This window comes from Cornus florida, unplaced genomic scaffold (assembly GCF_030987335.1).
Source record: "Cornus florida cultivar Cherokee Brave unplaced genomic scaffold, ASM3098733v1 CherokeeBrave_3.0.0_Hap2_Chr03, whole genome shotgun sequence".
In the NCBI taxonomy this organism is placed as follows: Eukaryota; Viridiplantae; Streptophyta; class Magnoliopsida; order Cornales; family Cornaceae; genus Cornus; species Cornus florida.
In genome coordinates this window covers 52299364-52315031 of record NW_026775573.1, presented here as the reverse complement: position 1 = coordinate 52315031, position 15668 = coordinate 52299364, and the positions used below count along the sequence as shown (strand labels likewise).

The 15668-nt window shown below is 41.1% G+C and overlaps 1 pseudogene; it reads right to left on the bottom strand.

Annotated features, from left to right (window-relative positions):
* Window positions 1-528: 528 nt before the first annotated feature.
* On the bottom strand, window positions 529-627 carry LOC132302024 (small nucleolar RNA R71; annotated as a pseudogene).
* Window positions 628-15668: the final 15041 nt, after the last annotated feature.

Genomic DNA, 15668 nt, shown 5'->3' with positions numbered 1-15668 from the left:
TAACATGCAAGTACCATTAGGCATGCCAAGGCCATTCATTCACCCACCACAACAACAAGGCCAAGTTCCATTAGGAATGCCAAGGCCAATGTTTGCTCCACAACCTCCCATAGTTCAAGGCAATCAAGGTGCTCATGTTGCACCTCCTATTGTTAATCCTCCCCTTGTTTTAAGAGATCACTATGTGCCTAATGAATATAATGCATCTACATGCATTTAATTGCCACCATTTAGAGCAGATCACTATGAAATCAAACCACAAACCATTTAAATGCTTCCTAACTATCATGGACTTCCAAGTGAAGAACCTTACAAGCATTTGGATGAGTTTCTTGAAGTATGTTCCACCGTGAGATACACGGACATGCCGGAAGAGGTCTTAAGGCTTAAACTTTTTCCATTCACCCTAAAAGACAAAGCAAAATATTGGTTTAACAATCTTAGGCATTTTTCAATAACTTCTTGGGCAGAAATGCAACAAGATTTCTTGAAGAAGTACTATCCAGTTTCTAAGACCAATGCCATGAGAACCTCAATTCGAGAGTTTTCACACGGGGATGGGGAAACATTCCATGAGGCATGGGAAAGATTCAATGAATTGCTTAGGAAGTGTCCACATTATGACATGCCCAAATGGCAATTAGTTCAATATTTCTTTGAGAGTTTATCCGATAATTACAAGGGCATGGTTGATGCTTCCATGGGTGGCTCTTACATTGATAGGCATGAAGATGATGTGTGGCATCTTTATGAGAGCATGGGTGAAAATTCTTTGCATCGAACTTTCTTCTAGGAATGGTATAAATTCAAATGGAAGGAGGAGTGTTGGCTTATATCAAGTCGACCATTCCAATGAAAAAGCCGCCGAGATGAAATCATTATCTCAAAGGTTTGATTAATTCTTGATCAACCAAAACTCGGTAAACCAAGTATCTTCTTTCCCTAACTGATGAGCACTGAAAAATGTGCTTTTAAAACCCTTAAGCTTAGGTATTCTAGGACCTTTATTTATCTTATTTTCTCGCTTTAGACTAATTTTGTGTTTTTGTCTATTTCAGGTCAATAATGTTAAAATGAGCTAAAAATGGTTTCTTAAGGCCTTTTTGGAGTCAAACTAAGTCTTGGTGAGGATTGGAGCAAAAGGAAGCTGATTTAGAGCAAAAGGAGGCTAATGCTGAAAAACTGCCAAGTTGGATCAATCCAACTTTTTCTGAGATCGATCTCACTGAGATCGATCGAACTTTTCTGAGATCGATCGAAGTTGGATCGATCGAACTTTTTCTAAGATCGATCGAACTGTTCGCGAAAGTTATTAAAAAGCATATCTGAATCTCATTTCGAACCAACTCGGGCAGAGCTTGTAAGGGACGATTCTACGGCCGAGTTTTCACATATTTGGGCTCTTAAAGCCTTGTATATAAGAGGGATTCAACCATTTTTGTAGAAAAATTCATATTTTTATATTGTAATTTCTATATTCTCTTTAGTTTTCTCTCTAGAAAGTTAGAAATTAGGGTTAGAAGAAAAGAGGGAAGTGGAGGCACATCTCTAGATCTATCTCAAGATCCACTCTCTCTCTCTCTCTCTAGAGCTTCAAAGAAGAAGAAGAAGAAGAAGATGGAGCCATGTTTGGAGCTTACCCTTGAGGGTTTCCTGATTACATCTACCTCCTCCATGATTAGCTAGATCTACACTTAGGGCTTGGATGAGCCCTAAGTCTTGTGTAATCTAAACCCTTGTATTTCTATTTTTGGAGATTTATATATATATATATATATATATATATATATATATATATATTGTTGTGATTAGTGCTTAGCCTTGTGATTGTTGATTTAATTATTCCTTATGATTCTCTATTTTAATTACATGTTGTCTTATGTGTGATTATTTGGGAATTGATCTCTACACTAGATTCACTATGTTGGTTGCATGTCTATGTGTGATTAATTAAGGATTTAGTGATGGTTAAGCATGTGTTTTCATTGAATGGGTTTGTCAATTAATTTGATGGATTAGACTTATGCTTGATGAGTTGTTCTACAATTTAATTCATGCTTGTAGGTAGGTAGACAATCTTTACTTGCTTTGATATTCCATGGCTTATTATTGTAAATTCCATGATTCTCTAGATTGATGTGTGCTTCAATTGTGACTAGTTTGATAGGTCATGCTTAGAATTGATGGGTTGTGCTATACTTAGTTTAGGTAGATAATTCATTCTTTAATTTGATGGTTCATACTTAATATTGCAATTGGTAGTTGCATTTTGTTTACAACAATGTATTCCCCATTAATGGAAAGCAAGTGGTTAATTACATGAGCTTTGTGGTGATTCCAACACCCTAAGACCTCTCTTCGTATCTCTTAAATCCCTATCTCTCACTAGTTTACTTTTCTTGCATTTTAATTAATTGCATCTTAGCGCAATCAAACAACCAACCCTCCTTTGCAATCTTTTGATACGCTAGAGTTGAAGTTAAATTCCAACACGTATAATCTTTGTGGACGATCCCTACTCGTTATACTTCATTAGTTGTAGTAGTGGTTTTATAAATGTAAATTTGACTAGAAAGGCTTCCTAAACCACAATCATATTTTGACCTTGCGAAGCGACCTCTCGCATTAAAAAGTCCATTTTCTGAACACTTGGAAAGGGACTCATCACTAACGATTCCCATCATGCATCCAATGAATCATATATAACTTGTTCAAGTGTTTTACATTCTACTTCCAATTGTCCCCATGGACAAGTGCAAAATGAGTATCATGAATAAGTCAATACAACTTTTGTTAATCAAGGGAACAATCCTTATGGCAATCACTATAATCCTAGTCGGAGGAATTATCCTAACTTTTCTAGGAAAAGCCAAGGGGAAGGCTCAAACCTTTCCCAAGGTGGTTTTCAAGGAAAATATGTTACGCCACCAATGCAAAACTAAGGTTCCCAAGGTTTTAGATCATTTAAATCCCATGGTAATCAATTCTTTAATTCTCATTTTCCAAATCAATCATATTCTCAAATAAATTCTAGAAGTCCCACCTTTGAAGAGAAAGTTTTGACCACTTTAGGCACTCTAGAGGTGAACACTGAATTGCTTCATTCTCATTCTCAATCCATTGCTAAGCTAGAAACCCAAGTAGGTCAAATAGCTAGCACTTTAAATGTTAGAGAGAAAGGGAAAATGCATTTGAATGCCCCACTAAAGCAACAATGTGTTGTGGACACTCATTCCTCATCGAAAGGTCACACAATAGAACATGTCAATACGGTGACAACCTTGAGAAGTGGGAAAATAATGGACAACTAAGTGGGTATGGCCAATGAAGAGAGAGAACCGGTGCAACCTAAAGTTGACACCCGTCTCATTTCTTATCATATTCCTCCTTCATTGCATATGCATGATCCTTCAAATGAGAATGTGTTGAAAAGTGATCTTGAAAAGAAAAATCTTCAAAATGATTTCAAAACCTCTTGTGTTGAAGAAACTTCAAAGAAAATTTCTGAAAAGGTTTTTGAACCAAAAGCTCCATTTCAATTGATAAGCAAAAGGCCAAAACCAATGAAATCATTGATGTGTTTAGGCAAGTGAAAGTGAATCTTCCACTTTTGGATGCAATCAAGCAAATTCCGGCTTATGCCAAGTTTTTAAAAGATCTTTGCACCCAAAAGAGGAAGAACAAAAGTCAAACACCTAGGAAAGTGGTTTTAACCAAACAAGTGAGCTCAATTTTGCAACATAACACTCTTCCAAAGTTTAAGGACCCCGGTTCACCTACTACTTCTTCCATCATTGGTGACTATGTCATTAATTGGGCTCTTTTAGATTTAGGAGCAAGTGTTAACCTTCTTCCATATTCGGTATATATCAAATTAGGCTTAGGAGACTTGAAACCGACGTCGGTGGTTTTACAACTTGCTGACCGATCCATCAAAAAGCCTGGGGGTATCATTAAAGATGTCTTGATTAAGATTGATAAATTTTTCTTTCCAATTGATTTCGTTGTCATTGACACGGAACCGGTCCCTAATCCTAAAAGCCAAATTCCCGTTACCCTTGGCCATCCTTTCTTGGCAACCGCGAATGCCAACATTAATTATAGGACGTGGATAATGAAAATCTAGTTTGGCCACATGAAGGTGAAGTTGAATATCTTCAATCCAACCCTTAATTCATTTGACAAGCATGAATAAGTGAATATTGTAGATAAATGTCATGCTAACAATTGTGAAGGAATAGAGTCTTTGTGTGAAAACAAGATTTCAAAAAGTTTATCTTCAACATTGAATTCCAAGAAAGTTGTTTTAAAATCTTATTTTGAAAGGGCATGGAAGCCCAAAGTTTATTTTGACCACGGACCAACAAATTCCTTTGAGCCTAATCTAACAAGTTCTCTAGGGAACCATTTGTTGGGTGGAGCTCAAGGCATTCATCACCCCATTAAGGAGGGGATGCACTACAAGATGTTTGATCCAGGCTAAAAGAGCTCAACGTCTTGCTAGAGACGTTAAAGACTAGTGCATTTCGTAGGGTGTCACAACCATATTCCTCCCTCATTTCTATTTTAAATTTCATTTCTTTCGAAGTTTAGATATTTACTTTAAGGGTTCATATGCATTGCTAGGAACTGTAGTTAGGATTGCATGCACTTTCATGTTGAAAAGCAACATTTTGTCCAAGTTCGATCGATCTCTAAAGAGGTTCGATCGATCAAACTTCCCACCTGTATAAAACCTGCATCCAAATCACCTCTCTGTCCCATCGATCCAAAACCTGCATATTTCAACTCTTTGTTCCATCGTTCGAAGACATTCCTTGATTGATCTGAATTTCTTCGATTGATCCAACTTCACCATTGGATCGATCTGTAGTGTCCAACACTAAGAAAAAATTTTGAACCTAAAAACCTGCATATTTTTGCTCTCTGTCAGATCGATCAAACATTTGTTCAGATCGATCTCAATTCTGGAATTCATTATTTTGACTTTGTTTTGACTTTCAAATTTTAAAAATCCAAAAATATTTTTCATTCTTGATTTTTAATTTCTAATTTTTTATTTTAATTTTTAATTTCATTCTAAAAATAAAAAATTTAGAGGAGAGATCGAATCAGTTCGATCAATCTGAGATTTCAGTTCGATCGATCGAACTGGTTCGGGAAAGTTTTTAAAAATAGAGGTCAAGGGTTTGTAGATCGATCCCAAAGATCGATCCACACCCTTTCAAACCCTCATCATTGCACAACCCATCTTCCCCATCTCCGGCGAACCCTCCGGTGACTTCCTCTCATCCCGAATTACTCTCTCTCTTCTCGGATCTCGAGTTTCCTTGTCATCTTCATCTTTATCTGATCTCATCCTTCGATTTTGGTAAGATCTGAATCTTTCTTATTGTTTTAAGCTTTGATTTGATGCATACATGTTAGATCTATGATGTTTTGATGCTGAATATTGCCAAATATGAAGATTTAAAGCTTAGTGTATACATGTATATATATATGTATATATATCGATTTTGTATTTTGAGTTTAAATCTTTGATTTTGGGGGTCACAGGCCAAGGAAGTGACCAAAAATTGTTGATTTGTTATGTAGAAGGGCCCACAAGCTTGTTTGTGAGGCCCCCATGCCATCCACGTCACAGATCTGTGACTGTCCACGTTATTCGCTTAGTTCGATCGATCGAACCTATTTCTCAGGTCGATATGAGTGAGATCGATCTCACTTGTTTCAGATCGATCGAAGCAGATCGATATCACATTTTTTGTGATCGATCGAACTTCATAGATTTCATATACACATTCCATGCATCTCTTGTTGTGTTCCATGCTATCTTTTACATGCCCAATGCCTGTGTTTTCCACATTAGACGCATCTCATACTTATACTGTCTAGCATGCTTCACACCATTCTTTATCACTTGCATAGATTCATGTTCCTTATCAGTTTGTCTATCTTATTTGACATACATGATTCTAAAAATTGTGCTTAAATTCTTTATTTTGGTGCTGACTTCTTTTTGAATTTATTTTTATTTTACAGACCATGGTTAGGGTCAAGACTATGGCTCGTGGGTATTATCACAGCGGAGCCAGACGGAGATTTGACGACCAGGCAGGTCCATCTCATGTCCGGGATCCCATCTCAAAGGACAGTCAGAGGATAGCTCAGCCAGCAAAGCCCACTCTACCTCAGTATCCATATTTTGATAGTAGACTACATTCATCTGATGAGGCATCTTCTTCTCAGGCTGCGCACATTCCATCTCCATCACCACCACCAGCTCAGCCAGCACACGATCTAGACCGGCCATCGCCGAGATACTCACGCTTTTAGCTGGCGCACGAGTCAGTCTTCGACATCGATCAGTTTTCCCGGTCGGTGCTTACTCGATCAGCTTATGATGATATCTTCCGCAGGGGCATTTCAGCCATTCTCACCCCTGTCACTTACCCAGTATACCCGAGGCTAGTCCGGATGTTCTTCCAGAACCTTCGGCCTGCCCAGAGTAACCTGGCGGAGCTGCGGACTACTGTCGACGGCCACCCCATCAGTATTTTTTGTGGACACCCTATCCAGATCTTGTCGGTGTCCACATCTTTGCCCTCCAGATCTTCAAGAGGCATATCCCACTCTTTATAGGCCCTCATATTCATTCATGGCAGTAGCACTTACAGGTTATTATGCAGTTGGTGAGACCTTCGCCACTCGTACCTTCCTGCTAGATGATTTATGGTTCTTTGATTTGGTGCTATACCGAAATATTTTCATGGACGGTCACAAGATACAGAGGCGCGGCGACTATCTGACAGCCCTGCATGCCTTCTACACAGGGCACTGGTTCTCTATTCCTGTGCTCATCTGGGGCATCATGATGAAGCTATATGATGATTATATCAGCAAGGCCCAGCCCAGATGGACTAAGTTTCTACCATTTGGCCACTTAATCACACAGATTTTGAGATACCAGTGCTATCCCTTCCAGCCACAGGAGCGTTCTGAGTCTGATGCCTACTCCTTTGAGAAGAAGGACTGGGATAAGAGCTACAGGGCTCTTATCAGGAGCCTTCAAGAGGATGCTGTAGAGGCAGCCAAGGAGCTTGAGAGAGAAGAGCAGGAGGCAGCAGTAGCACCACAGCCAGACGTACTAGCAACGGACGACGTAGCAGTCTATCCGACTACCGTACATATTGATATTGATTTAGAGCAGCCTGCAAAGGACGCAGAGCAACACTCTCCCATTGGGTCACCCATTCACGCAGAGGAGCAAGCTCAGGATCATTAGTCTTCCGATTCATCCGGACCTGAGGCTCCCGCTCATATACCTAGCTTTGGAGAGCATTTTCAGACTCTGGAGGACACAGTGGTATCTATCCGGGCAGAGACTGTCTCCCTCAGAGTTGACATTGCTTCCCTCCGCACGGATGTCATGGCCGCATTTCGTGATCTATTCTGAGACATCCGCGAAGCACGCCCTGCCCGTCCTGCCTCATCCACCTGAGATTCCCAGTCCCTTTTTCTTATTATACTTGATATCTGTGATACTTGCTACATTTTTTTCACTATATATTATTTTTGCAGCCGGTCTGTTGGCTTTGATCTTATGATGTACTATGCACTTTATTCTGCTTTATATATGCTTTCTTTATGGATGTTATATTCTTATATTCTTATATCTGTCTGTTTGACTCCATCAGGTGCATCTTAGTGACTTCAGTGAAAGAGAGTGCTGCCTGAATTTTTCAGGACCACCCTTTTTCCTCTCTCCTTGCTTTATTTCTTATCCCATTTACACTTGCATGTCCACTGTACACTGTTATTATCCCCTTTGTTGTCTAATATACTTTTATCCAATGCCATCTTTTCAAGACCACAGTTAATCCCAAGTTTAGGGAGGCTATGCCACCCACCTTGGATACTTCAGTCCCAACCATTCTTTGCCTTAGTTGCACTGGTATACTCTTTCCTTTTGTTCTCTTTGCACATTGAGGACACTTTGCCATTTAAGTTTGGGGGTAATGGTGTGCGTTGCAGTGTTTGTTTTAAATTCAACATTTTTTAGCATAACTTATGTATTTGAGGAATTTTCTATGATTGGTTCATAATTAGCTATGATTTTCATCTTTTGAGGACTATATTGCTTTAAGTTTAAAAATTGTTTGACTTGAGAGTCCAATACTCCTTGTATGCCTTATGGATGTCATTTAGGAGTACATTTTTTGAAAGATTAATATCTTGCTTGCACTTGTGGTCCACATTATCCTGATTTTGTGATTGTTTTGAGATTGACTCTAGGATTCTACACTAGACAGGCGCACACTAGCATTCAACTGTGGGGTACATGCTTTGTTGATTATTGATTTGGTTATCTCCCAATTGGGCTAATAGTGCATTGAAGCTTTCATTATTGATAAAGGTGGATAACAACCCCTTTTCACTAAGTAGCTGGGATTCTAGCCTCATCAAGCACTGAATTTCTCGCGCCGAAAGGTGGAGGGCCCAAACTCTAGGTTAATAATTCAATGTTAAAAAAAAAAAAAAAAAAAAATTGCAAAAGCAATAAGGCAAATAAAAAAGTGAGGACTTCTCCCAAAAGGTGAGAAGTGGGAAATGATTAGATGGAGGTTGTGTTGATTTGTAGCCTAGTTGATTTGAGCTTGTAAGTCCGTAAGGGTGTTTGAACGCCTAATGCCCTAAAGCCGTCTGGTTTGGGAGTCATTGACCTAACGCTCGACCTCATGAATCGCTAAAAAGCTTAATAGATCAACACATTGCACCATGCTTCCATCTTTGATCCTATGAAAAAAAAAAAAAAAAAAAAAAAAAAAAAAAAATCGAGTGAAAAGAATAAGCGCACCTAGATTAATAAAGCTTTAATAAAAGGTCCACTCTTTGTTTTGATGATTGGGGCTAGATTTGTGTGCTAGTTTGAGGGTAAGGATGTGGTCATTTCTTTAGTTGGCTTAGATAGCAACACACTTGATGCTGGTCCACTCAAAAAGGATTCTTGAGTTGCTTTGATTTGCATGATCATTGTCTTGATGTGTGGAGGACCATATTTGTTTGTTTTATGTTGAAATTTTGGGAGATTGCTTAGAAATAGTTGAAAAATTGCATACTTGAGGTAGTTTTCTCCCAATGCTTGTTTGTAATATTGGTGCCTCTTTTGTGAAAATAAGCTTAATGTTTGTGGGTATCATTTCTGGAAACCCTCATGAGACTTCACTCGTCCACTAGGGGTAACCTAGGGGTTTAAAAGGCTTGTTGCATATGCTAAATGCAATCGTGTTCCCTACGAAAGTGGCGTTATCCATTTATTGTTTTCTAGATTCATAGTTGTATAGTTGTTCATTTCATTCCTTTACTTTATAGTTCATTGCTAGGGACTAGCAATATTTAAGTTTGGGGGTGTGATGAGCGCTAAAAAGTGCGCATTTAAACCCCTTAAGCTTGAACATTATAGGACCTTTATCTATCTTATTTTTCCGCTTTAGACTAATTTTGTGTTATTGTCCTTTTCAGGTACTTATCCCTAAAATAAGCTAACTCAGCTAAATAAGAGCATAATTGAAGCAATCTTAAGATGAATCAAAGAAAGGAGCAAAGTGGGAGCAAAAGGAAGCAAGTGGTGCAAAATCAGCAAGTTCGATCGATCTCAGTACATGTTCGATCGATCGAAAGTTCATCAATCTTAGCACTTCAAGATGGATCTAAGCTATTTTGTCCTTATTCAAAGATCTCACAAAGTTTGATCGATTCAACTTCCTTCAGATCGATCGAAAAGATTACATCTTATCCAGTTGTACCATCCCACCTACCACTTTTGTCTTTTTCCCAAAAATATCTTCAAAATATCTCAGATTTGTCTTTATCCAAAAAGGCACAGCCATAGAGGATCGATCCAACCTAAATTCGATAAATCTTAGCCATATTCGATCGATCTCACCTCATGTTCGATCGATCGATCGAACTTCTCCAAATTTGAGAAAATGCAATTTCCAGCTTATTAAAAGTTGTCTCATATCCAATCATTGGAAAGGAATCTTGGAGCACGAGCCTAGATATTTGGGGGTGCCATTTGACCTACATGTAGAAAGAATATGAGCCACTTTTAGACACACATATAGAGAGGAGGCTAGAGACACAAGCTTGGAGTTCTTGCATCAACCAAGAAGAGGAGCAATCTCTACCATCGAGTTAACCCTTGAGGGTTGGAGGACATCATCCATGAGTGGCTAGACATCCTCTTGGGGCTAGAGTTAGCCCTAAGCATGCTTTCTACATCTTGATTTATGTATTTTTTTTAGGGGATTTGTATTATAACACATGTTTTAACATATTTATATACATAAATCTTGTTTATTCAATGATTTGTGTGATTTAATACTTCCAATTGTTCATTTCATTCTATCCATATGTCTATGTATGTTAGAATAGATGTTTATGTGCTTGTCTATAGATCTAGAGATTGTCAAGACATAGTGCTTAATGGAATGATCTTGTGGTTTATTTGATGGTTATACTCATTTCTTGATGGATTGTGCCTCTCCCTTAGTTTAATTAGTTTAAATTCATGTCATTAGCTTAATGGTAGTGTAGTGGTAGTTTAGATGTTAAATGGGAGGACAATCCATGCTTGTTGTTTGATGTTCCATACTTATGAATGCAAGTGGCATATTTCTCTAATTTTGTGATGTATTTAGATTGTGAGCTTAAAGAGGAATTAATGGCTTAGTTTGATATATTGTGTTATTCATTGTATTGTCTAGACAATATATGCTTAATTGATCATCCATGCTTATTGAAACAACTACACACATACCCTTGTTACAATACATGCTTACCCCCTCATTAATCATTCATTAAGGGTGTAGAAGAGCAGTGCTTAGTGGTGATCTCTAAACCCCAAGATATCTCTCTCTTATTTTACTTCTATTACATTTAATTGTTTACTTTAGTCTAAATTGCATATTAGTTTAATTCAACCACCTACCAATCTTTTGCTCACTCAACCTACTAACCCTAATCTCGATTCCACAACCTAATACGAACCACTAATCCCTTGGGACAATCCATACTCACCCTTACTATATTTTTAGTTAGCGGTAGTAGTGGTATTTATAAATGCAAAACTTTGCCACACTAATTTGCACACAAATTTGGTGACACGGTACGACACCCACCATAATTTTTTTAATTTTTGGTGTGACCACCCTAACTTCCTTAGTAAAGTATGTGAGGTGTGGAATACTGAGGTCACTGGTGTTCCTATGTTTATAGTCACTACTAAGCTCAAAAGATTGAACAATGTCCTAAAGTCTTTCAAAAATAGTGACTTCGGTGATGTGACTTAAATAATTAAGGTTGTAAAGGCAAACTTAACAACTTGCCAAGATCTCTTGGATTCTGACCCATGTAATAATGAGCTTAGAAAATGGGAAAAAAATTTGCTTATCTTTTACTCAAGCCTCTGCAAAGTTGAGGAACAACTGTTTTATCAGAAATCTAAAGCTAAATGGTTGGCTTTGGGTGACCAGAACACTAACTATTTTCACAAGTGTGTCCAAAAAAAGGATTGCAAGTGTTAAGCTACATGATGAGATTATGTCTAAAGATGAAAGTGATCAAGCAGTCATTCACCAGCTACTACAAAGACCTCTCTGGTAGCAATCCTCATTGTTACCCAGGTATATCTAACCTTTCCCCATTTATTTCCAAAACAGTGAGTGATAATTGTTTTGATAGTCTCACCTCTATTCCAACTGATACTGAGATTAAAAATTGTATGTTCTCCATTAAATCTAAAAGAAGCCCTAGACCTGATGGTTACAACTCTTCTTTTTTTTTTTAAAGAGAGCTTAGTGTCACACCCCGCAACCAAGAGGCTATGCCACGCAGGCGCCACGCAGACGCCCAGCAGACGATGACATGGAGCCTGCATGGACTGGAGCTTTCTAGACTTCTCTACACAAGTATGGAACTTTCCGAAATTCTCTAGATTAGTGTGGAGTTGTCTAGCCTTTTCTAGACTTGTCTAGAGTTGTATAGAATTCTCTAGAATTCTCTAGACTTGTCTTGTACATAGTAGATAGTTCTAGAATTGTGTAGATATTTCTGGAGGATTCTAGACACTAAATCTAGGCCACACATTTGTACACATCTAGAATGTTCTTGTAAGGCCAAAGGCCTATAAATAGGAGGTGGGAGTTCATTTGCTCCTCACCAAGCAACCAAGTTGTAATCTCTCCTCTCAAGCAATACAAGTTTTATACATTTCCAAACTCTCTTGCTCACTTGCCTAACCTCTTCCTACACACCCAAGTAAGCAAAACACTTGTCTAGCCTTAGTCTTCACTAAGCTAGCACACTCGGGTAGGCTGACTTAGCGCTTCAAGGGGGCTTGAAAGTGTCTAAGGCCGCACGGGAGCTTGAAAAGGTTCAAGTCCGTGACAGTTGGTATCAGAGCTAAGGTCGTGAGGCGTCACACCTTGTGTGGAGGAAGCTATAGCGGAGCTATCAGACGTGACTGGCACCCAAGAGGAGACTCTACGTGGAAGGGAAACAAATCCCCCTCTAGGCGGAGTGAGGACGAGGGCTAGGTCGAAGGATATCATGGCAGGCTTAGAGGCACGTGTGGCAAAGATGGAGGGGTCCATAGCCAACGTGTTGAAGCAGCTTGAGGATGCTCACCAGCGCATGGATGGGTTGGAGTCGGAGGACGTTGAGGTCCAAAATGCTGTCAAAGGGTCACTCAATGCCCTAAGTGGTGACTTTCGGCAGGAGCTCCAAGCACTTCGAGAACTTATGTTGGGGGAGTTTGCCACCCTACGTGGCTATGTTGATCAGGAGCTTGGCACTTTCCGCGAGCAAATGGAGGAAATGCGAGTGGACTGGACATTGTGCAAACGGGCGGTGGCGTCCGGCACAGCTACTACGGGGGTAGTAGCACCCCGGGTTGATATTCCCAAGCCTAAGTGCTATGGTGGGAACCGGGTAGTGAGGGAGTTGGAGAACTTCCTCTTTAGCATGGAGCAATACTTTGAGGCTACGGGCATGACCGATGAGACCATCAAGATATGCACGGTGACCCACTACCTCACCGACCATGCCATGTTATGGTGGAGGAAATAGTATGGTGACATAGGCAAAGGTACGGTCTCTATTGATACTTGGGCTAATTTCACTAGGGAAATTAAGAAGCATTTCTATCCTGAGAATGCCGAGGATGAAGCTAGGGGCAGACTCCAAAGGCTAAAACAAGTTGGGTCGATTCGAGACTATGTGAAAGAATTCACTAACTTGACTCTTGAGATCCCGGATCTATCCGACAAGGACTCTCTTTTCTTCTTCATGGATGGATTGCAGTTGTGGGCTAAGACGGAGTTGAGGCAGCGCAACGTGCAAGACCTTGCCACAGCTATTGCAGAGGTGGAGTCCTTTATTGATTTCAGCTCCAAGAAGGAACCCTCGTCCAAGCTAAAAGACAAAGACAAGGACAAGGGGAGGTATGCCGGCAAAGGTGGGGGAGACAAGGGCGCTACACCCCACAAGGATTGGTCCCGTAAGCCAGGTGGTGGCCATGGAGACAAAGAGGGAAGGGAGAACAAGGAAGGAGCACCCAAGCCTAAGGGTTCTTGCTTCATATGTGACGGACCACATTGGGTACGAGATTGCCCAAAGCGGAAGACCCTCAATGCCATGACGAGCCGCTATGAAGAGCAACAACAGGAGGAGGCGTAGATGGGTTCACTGCAAATCCTTAATGCCATTAAGGCTAAAACTGAAGTCCCTAAGGCGGCGGCTAAAGGGCTAATGTTCGTGGAAGCGAGCATCAATGGGACACCCACACGTGCTTTGGTGGACACAGGTGCATCCCACAACTTTGTGAGCCTTGACGAGGCCAAGAGGTTGGGCCTCAAGTATAGCAAAGAAAGGGGCTCCATGAAGGCAGTTAACTCGGCGGCAAAGGCTATACATGGCATGGCACACGGCGTCCAAGCATACATTGGCGAGTGGGGTGGCCACATAGATCTATCGGTGGTACCCATGGACCACTTCAAACTAGTCCTTGGGTTGGAGTTCTTAGACAAGGTGAGAGCCTTCCCCATTCCTTTTGCTAACACTATATGTATTATGGAAGGCAACATAGCATGCATGGTGCCGGTGGAGCGAGGCACCAAGTTGGAAGCCCAAGCTTTGTCAGCTATGCAGTTCAAGAAGGGCTTCAAGAAGGGAGAGACTAGCTACCTTGCTACGTTACTGGAGACACCCGATGATGAACCAGTCCATTCCCCGCAAGAAGAGGTGCCTAAGGAGACACGAGCCGTGCTAGACGAGTACACGGACGTGATGCCTAAGGAGCTGCCCAAGAAGCTTCCACCTAGGAGGGAGGTGGATCATAAGATTGAGCTGGAACCGGGTTCTAAACCCCCTGCTTTGGTGCCCTACCAAATGGCACCCCCAGAGTTGGAAGAGTTGCGGAGGCAACTTAAGGAATTGTTAGATGCGGGCTATATTTGACCATCGAAGGCGCCATATGGCGCACCGGTGCTATTCCAGAGGAAGAAGGATGGGTCCTTGCACATGTGCATTGACTACCGGGCGCTCAACAAGGTGACTATCAAAAACAAGTACCCCATTCCTCTCATTGCCGATCTCTTTGATCAGCTTGGTGGAGCACGCTACTTCACTAAGCTTGACTTGCGCTCGGGGTACTACCAGGTGCGGATAGCGGACGGGGATGAGCCTAAGACTACGTGTGTGACGAGATATGGCTCTTATGAGTTTCTTGTTATGCCATTTGGCCTCACCAATGCACCTACTACTTTCTGTACTTTGATGAACAAGCTCTTCCATCCCTACTTGGATCGCTTTGTGGTGGTGTACTTGGATGATATTGTTGTGTATAGCACCACTCTAGAGGAGCACGTGCAGCACTTGAGGGCGGTCTTCCAGGTCCTACGGGAGAACGACCTCTATATGAAGACTGAGAAATGCTCATTTGCCCAAGAGGAAGTGTTGTTCCTAGGGCATAAGATACGGGATGGCAAACTGATGATGGATGAGGCAAAGGTGAGGGCCATTCAAGAGTGGGAGCAGCCCACTAAGGTGACAAAGCTACGCTCATTTCTTGGGCTTGTCAACTACTATCGTCGCTTTATTAAGGGTTACTCGACGAGAGCATCCCCATTGACAGACCTTCTCAAGAAGGCGCGTGCTTGGAGTTGGACAGAGTCATGCTAGGGGGCATTTGATGACTTGAAGAGAGCAGCTACAGAGGAGCCAGTACTTAGCTTGCCCGACCACTCCAAGCCATATGAGGTGCACACAGATGCATCAGACTTTGCTATTGGGGGCGTGTTGATGCAGGAAGAACACCCCATAGCTTATGAGAGCCGCAAGCTCAATGACACCGAACGGCGCTATACGGTGCAGAAGAAAGAAATGACGGCGGTCATCCATTGCCTACGTACTTGGAGGCACTACTTGCTCGGGGCATAATTTGTGACCAAGACGGATAATGTTGCCACCAGCTATTTCCAGACACAGAAGAAGCTTAGCCCCAAGCAAGCTCGTTGGTAGGACTTCCTAGCGGAGTTCACTTATCATTTTGAATATAAGCCGGGCAAGGCCAATGTTGTGGCGGATGCGCTTAGTCGCAAGGCCGA